This window comes from Pyrus communis, chromosome 14 (genome assembly GCF_041283825.1).
Source record: "Pyrus communis isolate YQ-2024b chromosome 14, ASM4128382v1, whole genome shotgun sequence".
Lineage (NCBI taxonomy): Eukaryota > Viridiplantae > Streptophyta > Magnoliopsida > Rosales > Rosaceae > Pyrus > Pyrus communis.
This window is the reverse complement of record NC_142578.1, coordinates 17,453,480-17,479,993: the sequence shown is the minus strand read 5'-3', so window position 1 is coordinate 17,479,993 and position 26,514 is coordinate 17,453,480. Positions and strand designations below refer to the sequence as shown.

Genomic DNA, 26,514 nt, shown 5'->3' with positions numbered 1-26,514 from the left:
GGCTAGCAATAATATGGTTCAAATTCGCTTTTGACGAGAATCGAACCTAAAACCTCTTATTTATAAATGAAGAGGAATCCACTAGACCATAGTACCTTTAGAGTCATAAAGTGCAGGCCCTTTATACAAAGGGATCCCCATTTTTTGAAAAAAAAAAAAATGGATTAGGTGTGGGGCCCACTCCACATCAAATTTCAACAATCCGAACTGTTTATTTTGTTAGTCTCGATTTATAGACCATCTTTACAAAAATTCAATTCAATATGAAACTATTTGCCTATTTATTTATCAAGATCAAAATTTCATTGTTTTTTATATAACAAAGTATTAGTTCATTTCTTTGAACCCAATTAGATGTCTTAAATATTTTCGAGTTGACTAATATTTTGCAAGGATGATTTATTAGGTACAACTTGAAAAATGAACAGTTCGGATCGTTAAAATTCGATGTGGTGTGGACCCTACAACTAATCTTTATTTTTATAATAAAAACAAATGAGCATCCCTTCCCTTAGATGCTTCCCATAAAGTGAGACCTACAAGTTGGAGTTTGATAGAGACGAGAACATAATTATTAAATTAAGAAAAATAAGATTTGAGATTTCACATCTCACAACCCACTTTTCACTATTTAGAGATACCTTAAGGGCGCATTTACTAATTTGTAATCAAATTGAAGAGAATTGAATTGAGGAGGAACCAGATTGATGAGGAATTAGATTGAGGAGGAAACAGAATTAGATTCCTGTTGAAGTTGTTTGCTAAACTAACTAGAATCGGAACATAAATGGCATTAATTCCATATATATTGTTTACTAGCTCACTAGAATCGGAATCAAAACTAGCTTGATTACTAAATTGTCCTTGTTTAAAATAAATTATTTTTATGCTATAATTATTAAAAATTAAGTTTATCTAATTAACTATATCCATAAATTAAACAAAGCTTTTTATGAGAGGATTATTTCCAAAACTTTTTATAAGATGGTTATTTCCAAAGCCACTTCTCCCCTTTCATCTCAAGCCTTTATTTCCTATCCCTTTTAGAGCAGCTCCAACATATCAAAGTGATAGGAGCATATTTATGCGACTTAGTTAGCTTGTTTCCTTGCATTTAGTGAGTTAGTTTATATTTTTATAGTGATTTAAGCTATTTTCGTGTGTTTGTAGGTCCAATTGACTAAAGTGGCAAGAAAAGGCAATTTGGAGCATTTTAGAGCGGTTTTGGGCTTGGAATGGATATCACATGCATGGAGTAAGGTGGATGGACAAAATTGAAGTTCAAGAAAGGCTAGGAATATGCTAAAGAGTTGAAGAAATTAATTCAAGACTTGGAATACAAGGAATCAGCTACAAAGAAGGAAACATGAGTCAAACTACCTTATTTTGACTGAGTCAAACTACCTTATTTTGACTGAGTCAAACTACCTTATTTTGACTTAGTCAATCCTAATCTTTTCCTACTTAAGTTCCAGTTGCAAAGAGGCTTCCTAAAGATATTAGGACACTTAATTACAAGATTCTAGAAGGTTAATCCCAGTCAAAATAGGTTGACGCATCAAATCTGCAAGGAATCCTTCCTTGCCGTGCAAGGAATTCACATTCCCCTTTCTTTCTAGGCTTGCCGCATATCACTTACCCTTTTTCCTCTTGGGATTCTGATTTGTTACCCTTTTCTTGAAGGATTTGGAGTCTTAAACCTTTCCCAATTTAATTCCTAGTTGTGCCCCTTCCTTCCCATATAAATAAAGAGCCTTGCTGCACATCCCAGAGAGATCCCAAACCCCCCATCATTGATCCTTCACCAGAATTCATACCATATAGCCATCCTTCATACACACACACACACACACACACATCTTGTGCCGCAACTTTTCAAGGAAAAAGGAGAGAAGACCCCTTGGAGCCGTGCCAGCCATTCAAGATTGGATTGTTGGAACATTCTTAGGTGTATTCTATCTTTTGTTTTCAATGTTAAATTTAAGTTTTCTTTCTTTAAGTGCAAACATGAGGAGCTAAACTCGTTTTAGCTAGAGGATAATTCAAAGCCATGAACATATTTGCAATATGAATTGATTACTTCCAGTTGTGATTTCATAAATCGTGAATGCAATTTACTTAACTGTTTGATTCATAACTTTTTCTTGTATGTTGATTAATGATGCATACTTAGTTTGCATGCATGAATTTGATGCTAAAATATAAGGGAATTTCACCTAATCGTTATGAACTTATATTCATAAGTAGTGGAGGTTGCTAGTCATAATCGTGTTAAGTAAATTCCTGGCAGGATTATCATGCTGTTCACAGTTACGAATGCCTTGTCAATACTTATGATTTTCACAAAGCTTAATGATCTTTGTTTGTATCTCTATTATGCTTTTCATAGTTAGGGAACTATTGAAGAATAATTTGGTTGCCGATGCGTTATCCATCCAATTCAATGACTTAAGGAAAATCTGAGGGTTAATTAGTGCTGTTCATGGTTAATCTGGGGCGTTGAGATTCATGGTTTATTGGAAAAGCAACTGGAAATCGATTTGTATGCAAGTGTGTTATGTGTGGAGAATGACCCTCTAGCTAGCCAATCACCCATAATTTCCCCCAATTTTGTGCCAAACTTGTTTAAGTCATTAATCTACTTGTCTTTACTTTAAATTCGTCAAAAACCCAATCCCCTTTACTTTGTTGTGTCAAATTAGTTAGAATCTGTCCAAACTTGTGTTTGTAAGTGTTTTGAGCCTGTTTAGTTTGTTTTGAGTTCTTTGAGTCTAGTTAAGTGTTTTTAAGCCTAGTTTTGTGTTTTTGAGTCAGTTGTAAGTAGATTAGCAATCCCTCCTAATCCCCGGCCTAGAACGATCCCTACTTACATCTTTACTATAATTGTCAATAAGAGGGTTTAATTTGAGTGCTAGTTTTTAACACATCAAATTTTTGGCGCCGTTGCCGGGGATTAGCAACTTTGCTAATCCCCTTTGTTTCTTTTTTGTGTATTTTGTTTTAGTTTCTGACTTTGTTTTGTTTTCTTGTTTTTAGGTACTAGTTTATGACTCGAAGTTCTTAACCGGTTCGTGAGCATATATGTGATTTTGACGACGATTTTGAACGAACTTTGAGAAGGAAGAGGAAAGAGCCAGAACCTAATCCACCTAGTTCTAGCTCAGAATCTGAGTTTGAAGAAGTAGAAGAGGAAGAAGAAGCCACGACTCAGGAATTAGAGGAAGCACAAGTCATGGCAGCGGATAATCGAACAATCAATGAACTTTCAGCCTCGGGATTGGACAATGTCGTGCCCCTATGCATTCAATATCCTAAGGCAGCTTAAGACTAGATCGATGAGTTCGAATTGAAGTCTAGCTTGCTGCATCATATTCCTAAATACTATGGGCTGTCTATGGAATATCCAAACAAGCACTTGAAGGAATTCAAAGTGGTATGTTCAAGCATGACCTCAATTAATGTGGATGGCAACATTTTGAAGATGAAAGCTTTTCCATTCTCTCTTTTGGAAAAAGCTAAGGATTGGTTGTATGAATTGGCACCTGGAACCATCATCTCTTGGGAAAGCATGAAAAGAGCATTCTTAGAGAAATTTTTCCCAACTTCAAGAGTCATTCTTTTGAGAAAGAAGATTAGTGGCATTCAACAAAACTAAGGAGAATCCTTTCCAACATATTATGAGCGTTTTAAGACTCTAGTTGCATCATGCCCTCAACATTAAATGAAAGAAGAGCTTCTAATTCAATATTTCTACGAAGGACTTCTTCCAATTGAGAGACAAATGCTAGATGCCTCGGCAGGAGGTACTTTGGTTGACAAAACACCAATTGATGCTAAGACCTTAATTGCAAATCGAGCCTTGAATGCACAACAATACGAGGCAGTTAGACAAAGAGACCTCTCACGGCAACAACATGTGAATGAGGTAAGTGCAATATCTGAAATTCAATCTCAATTGGCTAATCTCACTTTTCTTGTGTCACAGGTTGTTGAAAAACCCAAAATGCAAGAAAACACAATCTGTGGCGTGTGCCCTATACAAGGACACCAATATGAAAAATGCCCTCAATTAATCGAGAATGAAGGAGGGGAAAATGCCAATGCCATTGGGTTTCAAGGCCAAAATCAGCCCAAATATGATCCATACGCTAACATTTACAATCTAGGATGGAGAGATCATCCAAATATAAAGTGAAAGGGGTTTCAACAACCTCAACAACAAGGAGGATTTCGACCACCCCTTGGGATGTTTCCAAGGCCATACGCACCTACACAACCCCAACCATAATCTGCCCAACCAAAATCAGGTTTGTCCATGGATAAGGATCAAATTGTTCAATTATTAACCATTATGGCGCAGGGAATGCAAAATCAAGCCAAAAGGTGGATGAATTAGAGAAACAAAAAGGGCAAATGGCGGAATTCATGGGCCAATTCAGAGAGCAAGGTAGATTGCCTAGTTCAACCGTTGTCAACCCGAAGGGAGGATTTGAATCTGCAAAGGCCATCACGTTGAAAAGTGGAAGAGAAGTTGGAACTGCACGAAAACCATCCAAATCAAGCCAAAAGGAGGACGGGAAACTGTAATTCGAGGAGGAGGAACAAGACAAGGCCACGGCAAGGATTGAGCAATCCTTGCTGCAACTTCCTACACCTCTTAATCCGTCAAACACAGGTAAGATGGGTTTAAGTTCCATTAATTCTAACCCTATTCCACCCAATATACCTTTCCCTCGTAGATTTATGCAATCAAAGAAGGAAGAGAATGACAAGGACATTCTTGAGACATCTAGAAATATGCAAGTCAATATTCCACTCCTTGATGCAATCAAACAAGTTCCAAAGTGAGCCAAATTCTTGAAAGAACTTTGCACAACAAGGAAGAGGATTTCAAACAAGAAAGTGGTAAGGGTAAGTGAGAATGTTACAACGGTTTTAGAAAGGAAATTTCCTCCTAAATGCAAAGATCTAGGTAGTTTCACAATCCCTTGTGTTATTGGCAATACAAAGTTTGAACATGCCATGTTAGACTTAGGTGCATACATTAATGTCATGCCTTATTCTATTTATTCATCTATGAACTTAGGAGAGCTAAAAAATGATGGTGTTACTATCTAATTGGCCGATCGTTCTAATGCATATCCAAAAGGAGCTTTGGAAGATGTTTTGGTGCAGGTTAATCACTTAATCTTTCCGGCGGATTTCTGTGTGCTTGACATGGAAGATTCGGCCCATTCTCCTCCTTTGTTGATCCTACTTGGAAGACCATTCATGAAAATAGCCTGCACCAAGGTAGATGTGTTCAAGGGGATGTTAACAATGGAATTTGATGGCGAGATTATTGATTTTAACATTTCTGAAGCTATGAAGTATCCTATTGATGACCATTCTTGTTTTTCTATTGATATAATTGATTCATTGGTGCAGCAATACCTTGAAGATTTGAATAAGGATGCCCTTGAAGCAACCATTACGAAAGGAATGGGCCTAAAAAATGAAGGAGCAGGACCAATGCTCACCCACAACATGCATAAAGACATCCTTGCTATGCACCGTAGTGAAGAAGTGGTTGAGATGGTGGTTTCCTTAGAATCATTGCCAAAACAATATGGTAAGCCTTTAATCCCAATTTCAAGTTCAGTTTCGACTAATAAATTGCTACCCTCAGTAATTTAGGCACCCTCCCTCAAACTTAAACCGTTACCAAGCCATTTGAAGTATGTTTTCTCGGGAGACTAAGAAACTTTGCCCGTCATAGTCTCTTTCTCACTCACGACACAAGAAGAAGAGAAGTTGGTGAGGGTGTTAAAGGAATACAAAATAGAATAGCCATTGGATGGACCTTGGCCGACATCAAGGGAATAAGCCCTACCATATGCATGTATCGTATACTTTTGGAGGAGGGGGCTAAACCATCTCGAGAGGCTCAACGCCGACTCAACCCTCCAATGATGGAAGTCGTGAAAAAGGAGATTATCAAGCTACTTGATTGTGGAGTGATCTATCCAATCTTTGATAGTCGTTAGGTTTCGCCAGTCCAAGTTGTTCCAAAGAAATCCAGAGTCACTGTGGTGAAGAACGAAGAGAATGAGCTTGTGCCTACCCATATCCAAACTAGTTGGAGAGTTTTCATTGATTATAGGAAGCTCAACACCACCACAAGGAATGATCACTTCCCTTTGCCGTTCATTGATCAAATGCTTGAAAGGTTAGCTGGTCATGCATTTTATTGTTTTCTTGATGGTTATTCGGGTTATAATCAGATTGTCATAGCACCGAAAGATCAAGAAAATACCACTTTCACTTGCCCATTTGGTACGTTTGCTTATCGTCGAATGCCATTCGGTTTATGCAATGCACCGGCCACATTTCAAAGATGCATGATAAGTATTTTTTCAGATTATGTTGAAAAGATCATTGAAGTCTTCATGGATGATTTTAGTGTTTTTGGTGATTTGGTTGATGATTGCTTGGCTAATCTCACCTTAATCTTGAAACGATGCATTGAAACTAACCTTGTTTTAAATTGGGAAAAATGTCATTTCATGGTAAAACAAGGCATAGTTTTGGGTCACATAATCTCTGAAAAAGGAATTGAGGTTGATAAATCAAAAATAGATCTTGTACCCTACTTACCCTCTCCCACTTCGGTGAGAGATTCGTTCTTTTCTTGGACATGCATGATTCTATAGATGGTTCATCAAGGATTTTTCCGAAGATATCCCAACCTCTTTGCTGTTTCCTTCAAAAGGATGTGCCTTTTGACTTCAACGGGGAATGTGAGAAAGCCTTTAACCACCTCAAGGAATTGCTCACTTCGGCCCCTATCATAATTCCACCAAATTGGAGCCTTCATTTTGAGCTCATGTGCGATGCCTCAGATTATGCAATTGGAGCTGTTTTAAGCCAAAGGAAGAGCAAGCAGCCACATTGATGCGAGATTTATACGCACACAAATTAAACCCTCTTTTCGTCAAATTGTAGTATATGTATAAGTAGGGATCGTTCTGAACCGGGGATTAGGAGGGATTGCAAATCACTTGGAAACTGACTCAAAAACGTAAAAACACAAAATAAATGTATTTCTAACTAATCTAACACTTTAAAATAAATGGGGGATTGGTTTTGGATGAATTTAAACTAAAACAGAAACTTGGAAACAGATTATAAAAACGAAATTGATAAAATAGAATGATGAAAAACTAGTTAGAGGGTTCCTTATCCACACATGAACATAAGCATATAATTTGACTCCCAGTTATGACTTCAACAAACGATGAATGACAATGCTCCAAGTTAATTAGGTCCGCTTAAATTAACTTTCAGATTTCCCTAGATTCATTGGATTGGATGATTGCATACGACAATCCAAAGCATTCCTAATCAAAGTCCCTAACCATGGAATACGCATGATAGAGACATTTAACAAAGATCATTAAGTTCAACGGAAATCATAAACATCGACTAGGCATTCATAACTATGGAAAACGCATGTTAATCCAGCCTAGGGTTTACTAAACACAATCGTGACTAGCGATTTTTACTACTCATGAATATAAGTTCATAACGATTAGGTGAAATTCACTTATATTCTAGCGTCATATTCATGCATGAAAATTAAGTGTGCACTCTTAATAAACATACATAAATAAGTTATCAATCAAATAGTTAAACAAATTGAATCCACAACTTATGAAACGCAATTAGAATTAATCAAATCAAAATGCAAGCATAAACATATATTTCGAATCCCCCCCTAGCCAAGGGGGGTTTAGTTCCTCATACAAAACAAAGAGAATTAAAATTAAACATTGAAATCAAAGAAACACCTAAACATTCCAACAACTCAAACTTGAATTGTATGAACGTTTAGGCCCTCTTCTCTTCCTCTTTATTGTAGCATAAGGTCTAAGGGATGTTGTTGGTGTGTTGAATGGATTGGGGAATGATTGAAATGGAAGAGGAATGGTGTTTGGATTATAAGGGAGAGATGGGAAGCCACGGCAAAGGAAGTTTGGTGGTGTGTTTGTGGTGTGTTGTGTATGAAATGAGATGATCTTGAATGAATGAATGCAAGGGTATTTATAGGAGTAATGGAGGGAACATGACAGCTAGGAGGTGGGTGGAAATGTGGCTGCAAGTTTGGTGAATGATTATGAGTGAATGCATGTGAATGTGGCTAGGTTGGAAAGCTGGAAATCTGAAAATGCAGATGGGAATGCTGAAATGCAAAGGTGGCCACGGTTTTGAGTGTGTTTTGTGTTGGAAATGCATGTGAATGCATGTGAATGTTGTTTGTGTGAAGTGTGTGTGGGTTAAAGAGTGAATGGTGGTGTAATGATGAAGTGTGATGGCTGAAAATGTCAAGGGAAATGCATGTGATTGCACGGCAAAGAATTTCAGGATGCATGTGTGTTGGTGTGTTGTGTGATTGTTTTGTGGTTGAATGATTAAGTGGCTGAATTAAAGAATGGGAGTGCATGTGGCTTAGGTGGTGTAATGATGAAGTGGGAATTGAAAGAATGTGGTTGGAAAGTGGAAGGGAAGGCACGGCACAAAGGGGGAAGTGTTGGAAATGCATGTGATGCATGCCAATGTTGTCTTTTGGTGCATGTGTGTGTTGAATGGTGTCCTTTAATTATGCACGGTTTAGGGCTGTTAAGGGGAGAGAAATGGGAGTGAATGTGGCTTAATGATGAAGGGGGAAAGCTTGGAAAGCATGTGGCAAGGTTGGTTGCATGATGATGATGCATGTGAGTTGAAATGCATATGTTTAAATGGTTGAAATGTGTAGATGATTATGAGTATGATAAGTGATAAGTGAATGATGTATTAAGTGATAAATGAATGATATGTTAAGTGATAAATGAATGATATGTGGTGAGTGATAAGTGAATGGAAGTGATAAGTGATAAGTGAATGGAAGTGATAAGTGAATGGTTTGATAAGTGAATGATATGATAAGTGAATGCTTATAATAAGTGAATGATATGATAAGTGAATGATATGATAAGTGAATGATATGATAAGTGAATGCTTTAAGTGTTTAAAATAGGGAACAAAGCCCTTCCTTGCATGGCAAGGAAGGGAGACACAAGGAAACACACGACAATGTCCTAAGGTTGCAAGGAATGTTGTTTTTGTGTTCTAAAATGCGTAGGAGTCTTCAATGATGCTTAAACATGAGGTCTTTTAGGATTTAACTTTCCTACTTCAAGTCTTTAATTTCGTCCATCCTCTTGGCTCCAAGCATATGATATCCATTCCAATCTCTAATTTGCTCCAAAAGGCTCCAAAAGGCATCCTTTTGCATACCTTGCCCTTAGAACCTGAAAACACACAAAAGAAGCATAAAGGACTAAAATAACTAGAGAAACATAACGTAAATGCACGAGAACAAGCCATTTAAGTCGCATGAATATGCTCCTATCACACATGTCATCTATTATGCCTCCCGGACCTTAAATAATGCCCAATTGAACTACTCCACCACTAAAAAAGAACTCTTTGTTGTTGTGTTTGCATTAGATAAGTTTCGTTCTTATTTACTTGGCACTAAAGTCATTATTTATTTTGATCATGCAACCTTGAAGTATTTGCTTACGAAGAAAGAAGCTAAACCAAGGCTTATTCGCTGGATGCTTCTTCTCCAAGAGTTCGATATTGAAATTAGGGACAAGAAAAGAAGTGAAAATGTGGTGGCTGACCACTTAAGTCGTTTGGTGTACAATGAGGAGTATTTACCCATCCAAGAGATGTTCCCAGATGAGCAGCTGCTGTCCATTGAGGTAAGTGAGCCATGGTATACAGATTTGGTGAATTATTTAGTAGTTAAACAAGTTCCAAGCACCCTGAACAAGGACCAACGTGATAAACTCAAAAAGGATGCACAATTTTATCTGTGGGATGACCCATACTTGTGGAAATATTGCCCTGATTAGATTCTACGTAGGTGCGTGCATGAGTCCGAATTTCATTCAATTTTAACTTTCTGTCACCCTTATGCATGTGGGGGTCATTTTGGCACCCAAAGGACAACACTTAAGGTTCTTGAATGTGGATTTTATTGGCCTACTCTATTTAAGGATGCTAGAACTTTTTGTATGACTTGTGATCGTTGTCAAAGAACTAGCAATAGCAAAGGATCAAATGCTGCAAAATCCCATCTTTTCTGTTGAGATTTTTGATGTTTGGGGTATTGATTTCATGGGTTGATGTGATAAAAGATAGCACTCAAATTAAACCCTAGTAAAGATGTAAGTAGGGATCGTTCTAGGCTGGGGATTATGAGGGATTGCTAATCTACTTAAAACTGACTCAAAATCACAAAACTAGGCTTGAAAACACTTAACTAGACTCAAAGAACTCAAAACAAACTAGAATGACTCAAAACAGCACAAAACAAGTAAATTGACTCAAAACAGAAACTAAGAATGATTTTGGACGAATTCTAACTTAACTTTGACTCAAAATACTAAAGGAAACAAACTAAAATAGGTTCTAACTACAAAACACTAAAGGAAACAAACTAAAATAGGTTCTAACTAAGTAAAACACGAAATATTAAAAGGGGAAGGGGGGAAATTGGTTTTGACAAATTTAAAGTAAAAACAAGTAATTGCAGAAACAAACTAAGTTTAATACATAATTAGGTGAATTAATGGGTGATAGGCTAGCTAGAGGGTCATTTTCCACACTTGACACAATTGCATACAAATCGATTTCTAGTTGTTTTTCCAATAAATCATGAACCTCAACACCTCAGATTAACCGTGAACAGCACTAATTAACCCCCAGATTTTCCTTAAGTCATTGAATTGGATGGAATACGCATCGACAACCAAATTATTCTTCAAAAGTTCACTACATGAACAACATAATAGAGATACAATCAAAGATCATTAAGCTTTGTGAAAATCATAAGCATTGACAAGGCATTCATAACTATGAACAACATGATAGTCCTGCTAGGAATTTACTTAACACGATTGTGACTAGCAACCTCCACTACTTATGAATATAAGTTCATAACGATTAGGCGAAACTCCCTTATATTATAGCATCAAATTCATGCATGCAAACTACGTATGCATCCTTAATCAACATATAAGAATAAGTTATCAATCAAGCAGTTAAGTAAATTGCATTCACAATTTATGAAATCACAACTGGAAGTAATCAATTCATATTGCAATTATAATCATGGTTTCAAAGTCTCCTCTAGCCAAAATGAGTTTAGTTCCTCATGTTCACAGCAAAACAAAGAAAACTTAAATTTAACATTGAAAACAAAAGATGGATTACACCTAAGAATGTCCAACAATCCAACTTGAATGGCCAAAACGTCCAAGGTTGCTCCTTCTCTCTTTCTTCCTTGCTAGGCTGCGGCACAAGGGTGATTGTTGATATGAGCATATTTATGCGACTTAATTGGCTTGTTCTCATGCATTTACGTTGCGTTTCTTTAGTTATTTTAGTCCTTTATGCCATTTCCGTGTGTTTCTAGGTTCATATGGCTAAGGAAGCAAAAAGATGCATTTTAGAGCAAAATTGGGCTTGGAATGGATAGCATATGCTTGGAGCCAAAGTGTTGGACGAATTTGAAGGCCTTGTATGCACTTTGGACATAAAACAAAGGGCCTAGCCCAATCAAACAATCCTTTGAGCCATGCAAAACCTCTAGCCCAATCAAACAATCCATCAAAGCCATGCAAAACCACCATCCACACACACTTCACACAAACCACAACCCTTAGCCGTACCTTCCCCTTGCATTTCCAGCATTCCACTTCATCATTACACCACATTCTCCCTCTTTAATCCACATGCATTCATCATCATTCACTCTAGTTTTAATTCACATGCAAACACATGCATTTCCAACACCAAACACACCTTGCCGTGCATCCCATTCCATTTTCCAGCTTTTCTCCTTCTCTATGCAGCCACACTTCCACATGCATTTCCAACCTAGCAATCCCTTTAATCATTCATCCTAGCTGTTTTTCCATCATTAATTCAACCAACACATGCACCCATCACCTAACACAAATCCTTGCCGTGCACTTCCATGCAATTCCAGCATTCCACCAAGTTTTCCTAGCTGTTTTCACATGCATCCCCTCACTCTTTAATCATTTCCAACCTAGCAACCCCTTTAATCATTCATCCTAGCTGCCATTAACATGCTCTCCCCTCCATTCTCTCCCTATAAAACCATGCAATGCATTCATACAATTGATTCCATTCACCACAGAAATTCATACACAACACACCAACACAAAACTGCCATTCTTTGCCGTGCATCCTCTTCCAGTTTTCCAGCATTCTCTCCTCCATTGCAGCCACTCCAACCATTCCCCACTCCATTCCACATACACCTAAAGCCCTAAACACTTCCTTAGACCTTGTGCCGCAACGAAGAGGAAGAGAAGAGGGCCTAAACGTTCATACAATTCAAGTTTGAGTTGTTGGAATGTTTAGGTGTTTCTTTTGATTTCAATGTTTAATTTCAATTCTCTTTGTCTTGTACGTATGAGGAACTAAACCCCCTTTAGCTAGGGGGTGATTCGAAACTATGTTTATGCTTGCAATATGAATTGATTATCTTCGGTTGGAATTTCATAAGTTGTGGATTCAATTTGTTTAACTGTTTGATTGATAACTTATTTATGTATGTTTATTGAGAGTGCACGCTTAATTTTCATGCATGAATACGACGCTAGAATATAAGTGAGTTTCACCTAATAGTTATGAACTTATATTCACAAGTAGTGGAGGTTGCTTATAAACAATCACGTTAAATGAATTCTTGGCACTAGTTTCATGCTCATCATAGTAACGAATGCCTCGTCAACACTTATAGTTTTCATAATGCTTAATGATCTTTGATTGTATCTTTATTGTGCTTTTCACGTAAAGGACTTTTGGAGAATGTGGTGAATTGCGTTGCGCTAACCCATCCAATTCATTAACTTAAGGAGAACTTGACGGTTAATTTAAGCGGACCTAATTAACCCGGGGTGTTGAGTTTCATAACTTATCGAAAGACCAACTAAAAATCAATCTTGTATGCAAGTGTAACATATGTGGAGAAGAACCCCTTGGCTATTCCATCATCCATATTTTCATCACATTCATATTTACATTTTGCCTTTAATTATATTCTGTCCATTTAATTTAATATCGTCCAAACACATTTCCCCCATATTTCGTTGAGTCTTAATCATTCGTATTTGTTTTATTTTTGTGTCTTTAAGCATTTGGAGTCATAAACACTTTCAAATTCGTCTAAATCAAGTTCTAGTTTCTGTTTGAGTCAATTTGATTGTTTTAGGCAGTTTGAGTATTTCAAAGCTATTCTGAGTCATAGTAGTCTTGTTAAGAGTCTTTACATTTAGTTTTTGTGTTTTCAAGTCAATTCAAAATAGATTAGCAACGCTAGTTAATCCCCGGTTAGAACGATCCCTACTTACATCATTACTACAATTGTCACAAATAGGGTTTAATTTGTGTGCGTATAATTCTCGCATCAATTGTCTGTGGATTTGCGTATGTATTGTAGGTTTAACCCTTTTGAGCCTTATTTAGCCTATTTTCTTTGTTAGCCACATTATCCTTACCTAGCGTAGATTAGGACTGTCCATACCCTTGTTCTTAAAGGATAGTGAAGCATGACTTAGAGGGAATTCCTTTTGATCAATATTATGCAGAAAAACAAGTGTAAGGGAAGGTTTTTCATTGGAAATAAAAAAAAAAATAAAAAGGAAAGAAAAGAAAAACATGAAAAAGAAAGAAAAGAAAGGAAAAAGAGTTGAGAAATAAGTGAGAATAAGCTCACAAGTATTGGTTGTTGAAGAAAGGGTCCAAAAGTTTGAATCTAGCCCTAAGTGTTGTGTGAATCTCCCATGGGTATCCAAGGTTGATTTCTGCATTCAAAAGTGAATTCTAAGTGTTATTTCATTACTTTGCTTACTATTGTTTTAAGAACCGTTGTTTATCCTTACCTTTCTTTGTTAGCCAATACCTTAGCCCTGTTATAACCCTTAGACTTCTATCTTGATTGTTATGTGTTTCAATATTTGGAGTTTGAAATTGGTATGAGCATATGGAATCCCTGGTTCTCGCTTCTAAGTAGTGGCATTCTATTCATGAGATCATATACATATCATATTAATAATTCCAGAAATTGCCTTCTTTGTTTGAAACATATGTGAGTACTCGTCTACATGTTTACATCAATCCTCTCACATATACTTAGTGCATCGAGTATAGTCAGAAAATCTGTCTGAAAATAGAGAGTATATCTAGTGAGGAATTGAGGGAATTCTCTAAGGCATGTTACTACATTCAAAATGTTGTTTTAATTGATTAAATGCGAGCTAGTGAGTGGTGACTGCGGTTAAGTGTTTGCTCAAGTGTAAAGAGAGCTAAAATCTATGGGAGTAGTGATTTTTAATACGTCATGTGCATTGGAAATCCCTGAGACAAATGTTGGAAGGTCTAGGTTTTGTTTTGTTTGTTTTGTTTTGCTCGAGGACTAGCAAAAGCTAAGTGTGGGGGAATTTGATAGGAGCATATTTATGCGACTTAGTTAGCTTGTTTCCTTGCATTTAGTGAGTTAGTTTCAATTTCTTATAGTGATTTAAGCTATTTTCGTGTGTTTGTAGGTCCAATTGACTAAAGTGGCAAGAAAAGGTAATTTGGAGCATTTTAGAGCAGTTTTGGGCTTGGAATGGATAGCACATGCATGGAGTAAGGTGGATGGACGAAATTGAAGTTCAAGAAGGGCTAGGAATATGCTAAAGAGTTGAAGAAATTAATTCAAGACTTGGAAGACAAGGAATCAGCTACAAAGAAGGAAACATGAGTCAAACTACCTTATTTTGACTTAGTCAATCCCAATATTTTCCTATTTAAGTTCCAGTTGCAAAGAGGCTTCCAAAAGATATTAAGACACTTAATTACAAGATTCTAGAAGGTTAATCCCAGTCAAAATAAGTTGCCGCATCAAATCTGCAAGGAATCCTTCCTTGTCGTGCAAGGAAGTCACATTCCCCTTTCTTTCTAGGCTTGCCGCAAATCACTTACCCTTTTTCCTCTTGGGATTCTGATTTGTTACCTTTTTCTTCAAGGATTTGGAGTCTTAAACCTTTCCCAATTTAATTCCCAACCGTGCCCCTTCATTTCCATATAAATAAAGAGCCTTGCCGCACATCCCAGAGAGATCTCGAACCCCCTATCATTGATCCTTCACCATAATTCGTACCACACGGCTATCCTTCATGCACACACACCTTGTGCCGCAACATTTCAAGGAAAAAGGAGAGAAGACCCCTTGGAGCCGTGCATGCCATTCAAGATTGGATTGTTGGAACGTTCTTAGGTGTATTCTATCTTTTGTTTTCAATATTAAATTTAAGTTTTCTTTCTTTAAGTGCAAACATGAGGAGCTAAACTTGTTTTAGCTAGAGGAGAATTCAAAGCCATGGACATATTTGCAATATGAATTGATTACCTCCAGTTGTGATTTCATAAATCGTGAATGCAATTTACTTAACTGTTTGATTCAGAACTTATTCTTGTATGTTGATTAAGGATGCATACTTAGTTTGCATGCATGAATTTGATGCTAAAATATAAGGGAATTTCACCTAATCGTTATGAACTTATATTCATAAGTAGTGGAGGTTGCTAGTCACAATCGTGTTAAGTAAGTTCCTAGCAGGAGTATCATGTTGTTCATAGTTACGAATGCCTTGTCAATGCTTATGATTTTCACAAAGCTTAATGATCTTTGATTGTGTCACATCCCGGCCCGGGGTGGACCACTTCCCAGGCCTGCTCCACCACCATAGCACGATATTGTCCGTTTTGGGCCCCGACCACGCCCTCATGGTTTTGTTTTTGGGAACTCATGCGCAACTTCCCAGTGGGTCACCCATCATGGGATTGCTCTAGCCCCCTTCTCGCTTAACTTCGGAGTTCCTACGGAACCCGAAGCCAATGAGCTCCCAAAAGGCCTCGTGCTAGGTAGGGATGGGAATATACATATAAGGATCACTCCTCTGGGCGATGTGGGATGTCACAATCCACCCCCCTTAGGGACCCGACGTCCTCGTCGGCACACACACGACCAGGGTTAGGCTCTGATATCAAATTGTCACATCCCGGCCCGGGGTGGACCACTTCCCGGGCCCACTCCACCACCATAGCACGATATTGTCCGCTTTGGGCCCCGACCACGCCCTCACGGTTTTATTTTTGGGAACTCACGAGCAACTTCCCAGTGGGTCACCTATCATGGGATTGCTCTAGCCCCTTTCTCGCTTAACTTTGGAGTTCCTACGGAACCCGAAGCCAGTGAGCTCCCAAAAGGCCTCGTGCTAGGTAAGGATGGGAATATACATATAAGGATCACTCCTCTGGGCGATGTGGGATGTCACAGATTGTATCTCTATTATGTTGTTTATGTAGGGAACTATTGAAGAATAATTTGGTTGCCGATGCATTATCCATCCAATTCAATGACTTAAGGAAAATCTAAGGGTTAATTAGTGTGTTTCACAGTTAATCTAGGGCGTTGAGATTCATGGTTTATTGGAAAAGAAACTGGTAATCGATTTGTATGCAAGTGTGTTTTGTGTGGAGAAGGACCCTCTGCATGGCACGTGGCATTATCTACAACCTAATCCTTTCTTTTTCCTCTATATAACCCACCATCCTTCCTAAGAAATCACGCACCAAAATCAAAATCTCTATCATTATTCATTGTTTCTGCTTCCTTCTTACAATTGATATGAGCATATTTATGTGACTTTGTTAACCAATTTCCTTGCACTTACTCAGTTAGTTTCTACACACACTCTCCCACACCCCCTCACCCTTTTCCCTGTCCCGTATCCCTATCCCTTTCCCTTTCTCTCTCCTATTTTTATCCCCATATGTACGGACACACCCAAAAACCATTGAAACCTTCACAGATCGAGGAAACAAATTATATATTCGTGCTCGTGAGGTCCATAGGAGTTCAACCATACCCATTTCAGGTAAGGATACCTTCGTTTTCATGTCGAACTCGGGATACCTCGATTTGGTCACTGTTCATGCACACGTTAATTCTTGTGTTTTTGGGAATTTCAAGCTTGTAAGAAGCTTGGTGAGGTCCTTAGGAGGCTCGAGGTGGTTCGTTTGAAGGTTTTGGACGTCGGGATCGTGAGTTTCAAGCTTGGCAGGAGTTGGTGGTGTTTTCCCGGTGAGATTTCGTGGGTTTTAGTGCTTGAAAGTGGTATGGATTTGTTCCTCTTGTTGTAAGCTTCATTTTGGTACCAATTTTGTGAAATTTGGTTGAAAAACGAAGAAGATACAAGGTTTTAAAAGTTTTCCCGATTTTCCGGCGCCGGAGTTTGGCCAGAGAAGATGATGGAATATTCCGTCAGTTTGGACGAAATATTCCTAACGGCGTTAACGACATCAGTTAGATTTAATGGAATATTCCTGACGGCGTTAACTGACGCCGTCAGTGTGCCAGGCACCTGCCTGCGCGTGGGCGGCGCGTGGCGGCGTCAGAAAATTTTTCTAAAAAATATGGGGATGTTCCTAGGGTTGAGTAGATCACGTTGGTGTATTCATACACCCCATTTGAGCATTGTATGAGAAGTTATTTCGTGAGGTTGGTTATGTGCTTTAAAATTAACGTTTTTATAGTTGTTTCGCATATAGGTGAGACCTACCCCGAGGACGAGCGTGGTCACTCAAGGCAAAGGGGTTACGACCCTTCCACATACCAATGAGTGGGCTTTTGGTTTTCCGTATATACCTATATACTTACATTTTTCCCAGAAAGTGAATGGAAACGTTTATACATTTACATGCCATGCATTATGTTTGCCGTTTGTTATGTATTATTAGTAGCATATATATGTTTGTATGTTGGTGCTGCGGCGCACAAGTAACTGCCAGGTGAGTATGGTTTATGCTTATGTTCAGTAGTGATTTGAGATGCATAGAGAGCTCATAACCTGCACCCCCAGTGTTAGTGCTCCCGCCTAGAGTTGGGCACAGTCCTGTCGTACAGACCACTTTAGGTGGTTCCGACTCGTAGGTGACCCGCGATTATTCACCCAGCCTTCACATGATTGTAGCACTTGAGCGTACTTATATTACACCCAGTCCTGTCGTACAGACCACTCTAGGTGGTTCTGACTCGTGTGCAGGTATAGTTAGTGAGTTGGAGATTTGAGCTCTAGATTCAGCCGTACAGGTCACGTTAGGTGACTCCGGCTGACAGATTACATGGCATTGATTTGACATTACCTGAGCACTTGCATTTTATTTCGAGGCATTTGGCATGGCATATTTCTGAGCATGACTTATATATATATATATGTATATTCTATTTTTCTGGGAAGTATACAGGTTTTACGGCGAGGGGTTAGAATCTTGTTTATGAAATGGTTTTTGAAAAGCTTTGTTTTTGCCCACTCACACTTTTTGTTTTGCGCCCCTCCAGGTTCTAGTTGGCTAGTACTTGTGGTGGCTCGCCAGAGGATTTTCCCGGCATATCTGACAGATTATCAGCAATGTAGGACCACCTTTGGGTGTGTTTATGTAGTGTTGTTTCTCCAGGACTGCATTAGGTCTTGATGCTCTGAACTTTGTTTTCACACTTACGCTTGCACATGTATGTTCTTACTTTGTGTAAAGCTGGTTTTTATTTATTCGTACTTTTATTATTATTTTATTAGCTTCCGCACTGTGCACATGGTTACGTCACTTCCACGTAACGGCCAGCATGCCCTGATCTCGATCGGGGTGTGTCAGTTTAGGATTTAGAGTTTTAGGGTTTAGGGTGTGTTGATACTAATTTAATATCATGCTTTTCATTTGATTATTGAAGTAAAATATATTTCCTTTAAAAGATAATGAGTCAGGTCATATAACCTGTTAATTTTAACGAGTCGGGTCATATTAACCGTTAATTTTAATGGGTCAGGTTCCGGTGGGATCAAATTACCGTCCATTATAATGGGTTTGACACCACATGATCCGTTAAGATATCTAGAACGTCACAAAAATGATATACAAACATGACAAATACGACACGATCGCCATGTCTGCTTTTGCCCAACGAATTCTTTTGTCGAGCTTGTATTTTGTTTTTTCTTTGAATTAATTGCCCGACGACCGTTTTGTTGGGTGAAATATTTTTAAATTTGTTTTTATTTTTGGAAATCCGACGAAATAATTGTGTCGGGCAAATTTAGTTCGTCAGGCCAAGTTGGCCAATGCACTTTTCTTGACGAAATACTTTCATCTGTCAAACCATATTTGCCGGACGAGTTTTAAATATTCATCAAGTAAAAGTTTGAGTGATGACTTTTGTCTGACTAAAATTGCCTAACGAAATTTCGTCCAGCAAAAAACTAGGCGATGGAACCTTATTTGGCTTGACGAAATAATTCGTCTGTAAAGGTTTTGGTTCTTTGTCTTTATTTTCAACTATTTGAAGTCAATTAGTGAAAATTTTCTAATTGCCCTTAAATTGTTAACTTATAATTTATACAAGTTTTATAACTCTGCCCATAAGCTCGACCGCTCAAATGAGTTGGCTAAGATGCTGTAGGATAAAGTTCTCCCAAAGTAAAGGTCTCACTTCAACCATGGAACTACTAGCTTTTTTGAATGAGAGCTCTTTTGGGTTTTTGGTCAGAAAGAAGCTAGCTCGGATCTCACACATCGAATCAACCCATTGATGAACAAATTATTTCAAAAGCCATAAATATTGCAGTGAGTTTAGAATAGAGTCTACTTCCATGATTCCATCGTTTTATCTTTCTACTAAAAAAATTAAAGCTTTGCAACTTTTGATTATCTTCTGGTGTTCCCTTGCGAAGGAACCAAAACCAATCCATAATAGAGCACTGCGATTGCATCATATAAATTAGCAAAAGACACACATTTTGTGTGAGAAATATAATTTTTTCCCCTCAAATATTGTTTTTAAAATAGAAGGATAAAGAAAGAGAGTGAGAGAGAATGTGAGCATGGGGAGAGAGGGGAGAGAGGGGAGAGAGTTTAATTTTATTTTTTTATTTTTTTAATTAGAATATGTTAGAATCACATGTAGATGAGGTTTTGACAAGAAAAAAAAATGTAAAATTTTGACTGTGTGAAATTATATTTTTGCCCATATTTCTTATTCATGTTCAGTTTTAATTAGAATGTTATTTCATTAGAATTTTGATTAACAATTAGGTTTCTATTACTATGTAGTTTAGATAAACAAAATTCCAGAACTAATTTTCTTTTTTCTTTTCTCTACAATGAATCAAGCAATTTGTAAATACAAAAAGTACTCATAAAAGAATTTTGAAGTAAGTAATAAAAAAAAATGCATGCTTTGGTTCCTTTGTCATGGACTCGGACGTGGACAAAAATAGTGGAATCTCCAATACATGTTGTTAGTGGATGAGAGCAATTTAATTACACTAATGTTAATGAGACTAAATTTGTAAATAAAATTTTGGAAACTAAAGGATATGGATGTTGATGATTGATTTATTAGTTAAGCATTGATCGACGTGCTTATTTCTATTGGTGACACATCATTAAGTTTACAAATTTGGTCTCCTGATTTAGTCTCTCTAGCATTACCCATTTAATTATAATCTTTTACATAGATAAAAAATACTTAGTGTGGATAATTCAAAAACTTAAGGCAGGTTGTTAGGCACTAGTACAAAAACATACTTGCATGATGGCAATTTGCACAATAGAGCAAATTGTGTCGCAAAGTGTGTTTGCACAATGGTGACAACAAAACGTTACGCAAAGACATTTTGCACAAAGAAACTTTGTGCGACGAAGACTGTCGTCGTGCAAAATAGCTTTGCGCGATGAAGGTGTACATTCGTTGCGCAAAATAGCTTTGCGTGATAGAGGTCCACCTTCGTCACACAAAGCTGTTTTGCGCGATGACAGTCTTCGTCGTGTAAAGTCACCTTTTGTAGACCTTAATGAATGGTTCCAAAACTAAATTATTTCTTCCTTAAGATTTTGTGGTATCCAATAATGTAAAAATTTTAAATTGAAGATCGAATTTGTTCATTGTATTCATATAGGATCAAGGAGTGTAGCTATAAAAAAATCATCAAAATCGGAGTTAAAATAACGGTTAAATCGTGATTTTTCGTTTATAACCATCGAAAAATTTTGTCCCGTTACTTGACCTCTAAATGGTTGTTTTTTTTGCGATTTTTGGCGTATGCGATCTCGAAACATATATAAACAAGTTTGACGGTTTGATCGTTGAAATTAGTTTCATATGATGTGTATCCCATCAAAACGATAGATTTACTAACACTTAGAGTTTATTTATAGAGTTTATGGTATATACTAGTGTAAATATTTTAAATTGAAGATCGAATTCATTCATTGTATTCATATAGGATCAAGGAGAATAGCTATAAATTAAACTAATTTCGTAGAACGCATATCCCATCAAGACGATAGATTCACTAACACGTAGAGTTTATTTATACTTTCATTATGTATAAAAACAAGATTCTTTGGTATCCACTTGTGTAAATATTTTAAATTAATGATCGAATTAGTTCATTGTATTCATATAGGATCAAGGAGAATAGCTATAAATTAAACTAATTTCGTAGAACGCATATCCCATCAAGACGATAGATTCACTAACACTTAGAGTTTATTTATACTTTCATTATGTATAAAAACAAGATTCTGTGGTATCCACTTGTGTAAATATTTTAAATTGATGATCGAATTAGTTCATTGTATTCATATAGGATCAAGGAGTGTAGTTGTAAAAAAATAATCAAAATCGGAGTTAAAATAACCGTTAAATTGTGATTTTTCGTTTATAACCGTCGAAAAGTTTTGTTCCGTTACTTGACCTCTGAAAGTTTTTTTTTTTTTTTTTTGCGTATGTGATCTCAAAGTATATACAAACAAGTTTGACGGTTGGATCATTAAAATTAGTTTCGTAGAATGCGTATCACATCAAAACGATAGATTCACTAACACTTAGAGTTTATTTATACTTTCATTATATATAACATAAGATTTTGTGGTATTCACTTGTGTAAATATTTTAAATTGATGATCGAATTAATTCATTGCATTCATAAAGGATTAAGGAGTGTAGCTATAAAAAATCATCAAAATCGAAGTTAAAATAATTGTTAAATCGTGATTTTTTGTTTATAACCGTCGAAAAGTTTTGGCCCATTACTTGATCTCTAAAAGTTTATTTTTTGACTTATGCAATCTTGAAGTATATACACACAAGTTTGACGGTTGGATCGTTAAAACTAGTTTCGTGGAATGCGTATCCCATCAAGTTCAATGATATATGTATTTATTAAGTAGCTTTAAATTTATTTATTTTGTTATAACACTTAAGAAATTGAATGGTATATATATGTATTAAGTAGATTTAAATTTATTATTGTAGTTCGGACCAACCAATGTATCACGCAAAGATTGTTTGCGTGACATCATAATGTATACTTGCGCGACGTCATAATGTATACTTGCCTCGCGCAAATTGTTAAAATTTCCGTGGTGCAATTGTTAAATTTTCCCAAATTTGGACAAAATTTTCCCAGATAGCAGAGAAACACTTTCCCAAACGTTTCTCTTCCTTCTTTCTCACTCGGTCTCTCTCTTTCCTCTCGCTCATCTCGCCCTCTCTCTTTCCTCTCGCTCATCTCGCCCTCTCTCTCACTCCGTCTGTTTTGTTTTCTTTTCCATAGCCTTCCTCCTCATCTTTTTTCCATCGCTCTCGACTGCACCCAGCCAGCAGGTATCTATCTTTTCTTAATTCTTAATTTTTCTTCTTTCTAAAGTCAAAATCACACTTTAATCCCTTAATTTAAAGATTTTGGTATTGTAATTATATTCAATTTGGAAAATTAAATTAGAAATTGGGGGTTTTAATGTTAAATCGAATTTTAGGGTTAGGAATTTTAGAGTTTAAGTGTTAAATCGAATATTAAGATGTTGATGGTATTGTCAGAGGAGGGTACGGCAATTCGAGTCGGAGAGAAGACGACCAGCGTTGAAAAACCTGATTCGGTTCAAGTTCCATCGGTTGGCGGTGGCTGGTGGTGATGTGTTTTGTTGGTATATATAAATGTGTGTATGTCTTTGTTTTGTTTGTTGTTGTTGGTTATGTGGTTTTATGGGAGAGGTGAGAGAGTTGGAGTTCTTTTGTTTGAAGAAATTTCTTTGTAGTAGGATTCATAAGGTTAGAATTTAACTAGCTTTGGATGGCTGGAACAAGAAGAAGACGAAGAAGAAGAATAAGGGTTTGTGCAAATTTGTGAATTTTAAGCAACGTATCAATGCAATTCAAATTAGGGGTTCAAATTGTTGATAGGATTTGGGAGGGTTTTGCTGGAGGAGGAGAGAGAAAGAAGAAGAAGAAGAAGAAGAATTAGGGTTTTAGTTGGAGGTCTTGCCGTTGTAACTGGAAAGGGCTTTCCAGAATTTCAATTTTATGATGAAAATATTTATTCCAATCGTCGTTCTATCTCCGACTAATCCATCCTCGTGCTTCATATCCAATTGTGACATTTTGTTATATTTTCTTCCTACATTACATTGCTAGGTTTTGTGATTGTTCGGGTTATGAATTTTGTACTTATGCATAGTATTTTTATTGGTAAATCATCTTTCGACTACTTTGCTAGTCGTGAGGTGTGTTCCAACTATTGAAGTGTCATTCTATTAGGGGATTGGATGCTTTTGTTTGCACCAATTTTTTTTCTCATCACACTACTCCTAAAATGGTTTCCAGATTTTTTCTACTTTCCTATTACTTTTTAACTTATAATTTGAATGAAAAAAAAAACAAAATAAAAACAGACCGCTTCATCGTTGATAACTGCAAGAACGTATACTTGGCCGGGTATGAAACCACAGTAGTTTCAGCCACATGGTGCCTCATGCTGTTGGCTTCGAACCAAGAATGGCAAGACCGTGTGAGACCAAAGGCCCTTCAAGTTTGCCAGGGCCACATTCCAGATGCTGAAATGGTTCGCAACATGAAATAGGTATATGATCTTAATAAAGGTGTGGGAGGTGAAAAAGGGTGTGTGAATAGCACTACGCATGTTTTATTATTAAGACATAGTACTGTAACAACCCACATCGCCCAGGGGAGTGATCCTTATATGTATATTCTCATCCCTACCTAGCATGAGGCTTTTTGGGAGCTCACTGGCTTCGGGTTCCGTAGGAACTCCGAAGTTAAGCGAGAAGAGGGCTAGAGCAATCCCATGATGGGTGACCTACTGGGAAGTTGCTCGTGAGTTCCCAAAAATAAAACCGTGAGGGAATGGTAAGCCCAAAGCGGACAATATTGTGCTACGGTGGTGGAACGGGCCTGGGAAGTGATCCGCCCCAGGCCGGGATGTGACAAGTACTATATAACTCCCTGATTAAGATATACGTTTTACATGATTTGAGATAATCTCAAGTCATTAAAGTCTTGCGTAATAGTATACAACGCCCAGTCTTTGATCTCATTTACATTTAAATTTTTGGGTTGCACGTATCAATTACCATAAACTTGATTGTTTGAATGATGTGTGCAACGAACGATGGTGATTCATGAATCATTGCGCCTATATCCCCCGGTTAGTGTGGTGTCAAGGGAGGCTTTCAAGGACATGAAGTTCGGGGACATTCAGGTTCCAAAGGGTATCAATGTTTGGATAATGGTGATAACATTGCACACTGATCCGGAATTATGGGGACCAGATTCGAATGCATTCAACCCCAATAGGTTTGCGAATAGGATCACAGGGGCTTGCAAGCTTCCACACTTATACATGCCATTCGAAGTTGGTCCTTGAGTGTGTCTCGGACAGAACTTTACCATGGTTGAACTCAAGGTTCTGATAGCTCTCATAGTATCCAACTTCTACTTCTCGCTTACTCCCAAGTACCATCATGTGCCTACTCTTAGATTGGTCGAAGAGCCAGAACATGGTGTTGATCTCTTGGTGAAGAAGTTATGACAAGGAGCAGCTAAAATTTTGCTAGAAAATAAGAGGGGTTAGCTGGGTTCCCTGCTCTCTAGAGTTTAGTTTGTTCACTTGTAAGCTTTTTATTTATATCGCTGGTTCCAAATCGGCTTATTTATTTGTACTGCTTGTTGTAGTTTTTACTTTTATGTTCGAACATCTTATATGTACATTTTCATATATTTTATAATTAAATATTTTTTCTTGGTTTATTAATTATTGTTTATAATTTAATTACAATATTTATAAAAAATTAAATAAAAAATATTTTTGCCGAAAAAAAGAAAGAAAAAAAAACTTTGCGCGAAGCAGGTTCCGTCGTCGCGCAAAGGCCTTTTGAGCAACGCAGGTGTTGTCATCCTGCAAAGGCCTTTTGCACGACGCATATTATCTCTTTGTTGTTGCGCAAACCTTGCTTTCACAGACTTTGCGCAACGGTTTGCGCACAACAAAGATGTCGTTGGGCTAATTTTTAGGCAATGTTCTTTTACTTTGCGTGACGAAGGTACCTGCGTCGTGCAAACTGTTTTTTGCACTTGTGAGGGGTCCGCTATTTGTGTCTGTTTCTAACAACTTTATCAGAAGACTCTTTCCAACCATATTGACACTTATATTATAATTGTGCCAACAGGAATTAAATATAAAAAAAAAAATCAAAATTTAAAAAACTGAAACTGAATTGAGGAAATGCAAAAATTTAAATTTTCATAAAATGAAAACAGCCTACAACCATAAAACCAACTTTCACTTTCTCAATCTCACCAACATATATTATAATGTTACATATTTTATCTCTAATACAAAAAGACTTGAAAACAAACATTTTCGGAAAGATGCATCTTCCCCAATAAGCCTTGCACTTCATCAAACCTTTGCTGCTCCAGAAACGAATTAATGAAGATAACATGTGGAATATTTGAACCTCTCACAAAAGTCATGAATAAATATTAAATTCAAAGATAAAGAAAAACCACACAATTTACAAGAGCAAAGAAAATGAAGGGATAAAGAAAGAAATACCTGTGGGAGGACTCTTATTTGCTTCAGGGGCCTTTCCACCACTTGCTTAAAGATGGTTCTTATATCACACTCAACCCTCCAAAACAGCCAACAATGGAAGCGGAAGATTAATCATGAAAGTATACAAGCGCTCCTCATAAAAAAATAAGTTTACAAGTGTTCAAGATTAAAAAAAACAAAAAAAAAAAAAAACAAACAAATAAAGCAGCTCATACAACTAACAAGAGGGGAAACTACCACATATTTCCAGTGATGTTCAACGACCAAAACTTTCAAACAAAAAACTTAAAAATGCATTACTACGTTGTTCAGTCCCATAAAACCTTGCATAAGGTTACATGGCTAATTGCTCAAGGTTCAAATTCGTCATAGATAAATCTTATCATCTTCATTTTGACTTTACATTACTACATGTATGATATGATCTACCAAA

The 26,514-nt window shown here is 37.1% G+C and overlaps 2 pseudogenes; both read left to right on the top strand.

Annotated features, from left to right (window-relative positions):
• The first annotated feature begins 5,217 nt into the window (after positions 1-5,217).
• Positions 5,218-9,941, top strand: LOC148691306 (uncharacterized; annotated as a pseudogene).
• Positions 9,942-22,751: 12,810 nt separating this feature from the next.
• Positions 22,752-25,273, top strand: LOC148691305 (cytochrome P450 714C2-like; annotated as a pseudogene).
• Positions 25,274-26,514: the final 1,241 nt, after the last annotated feature.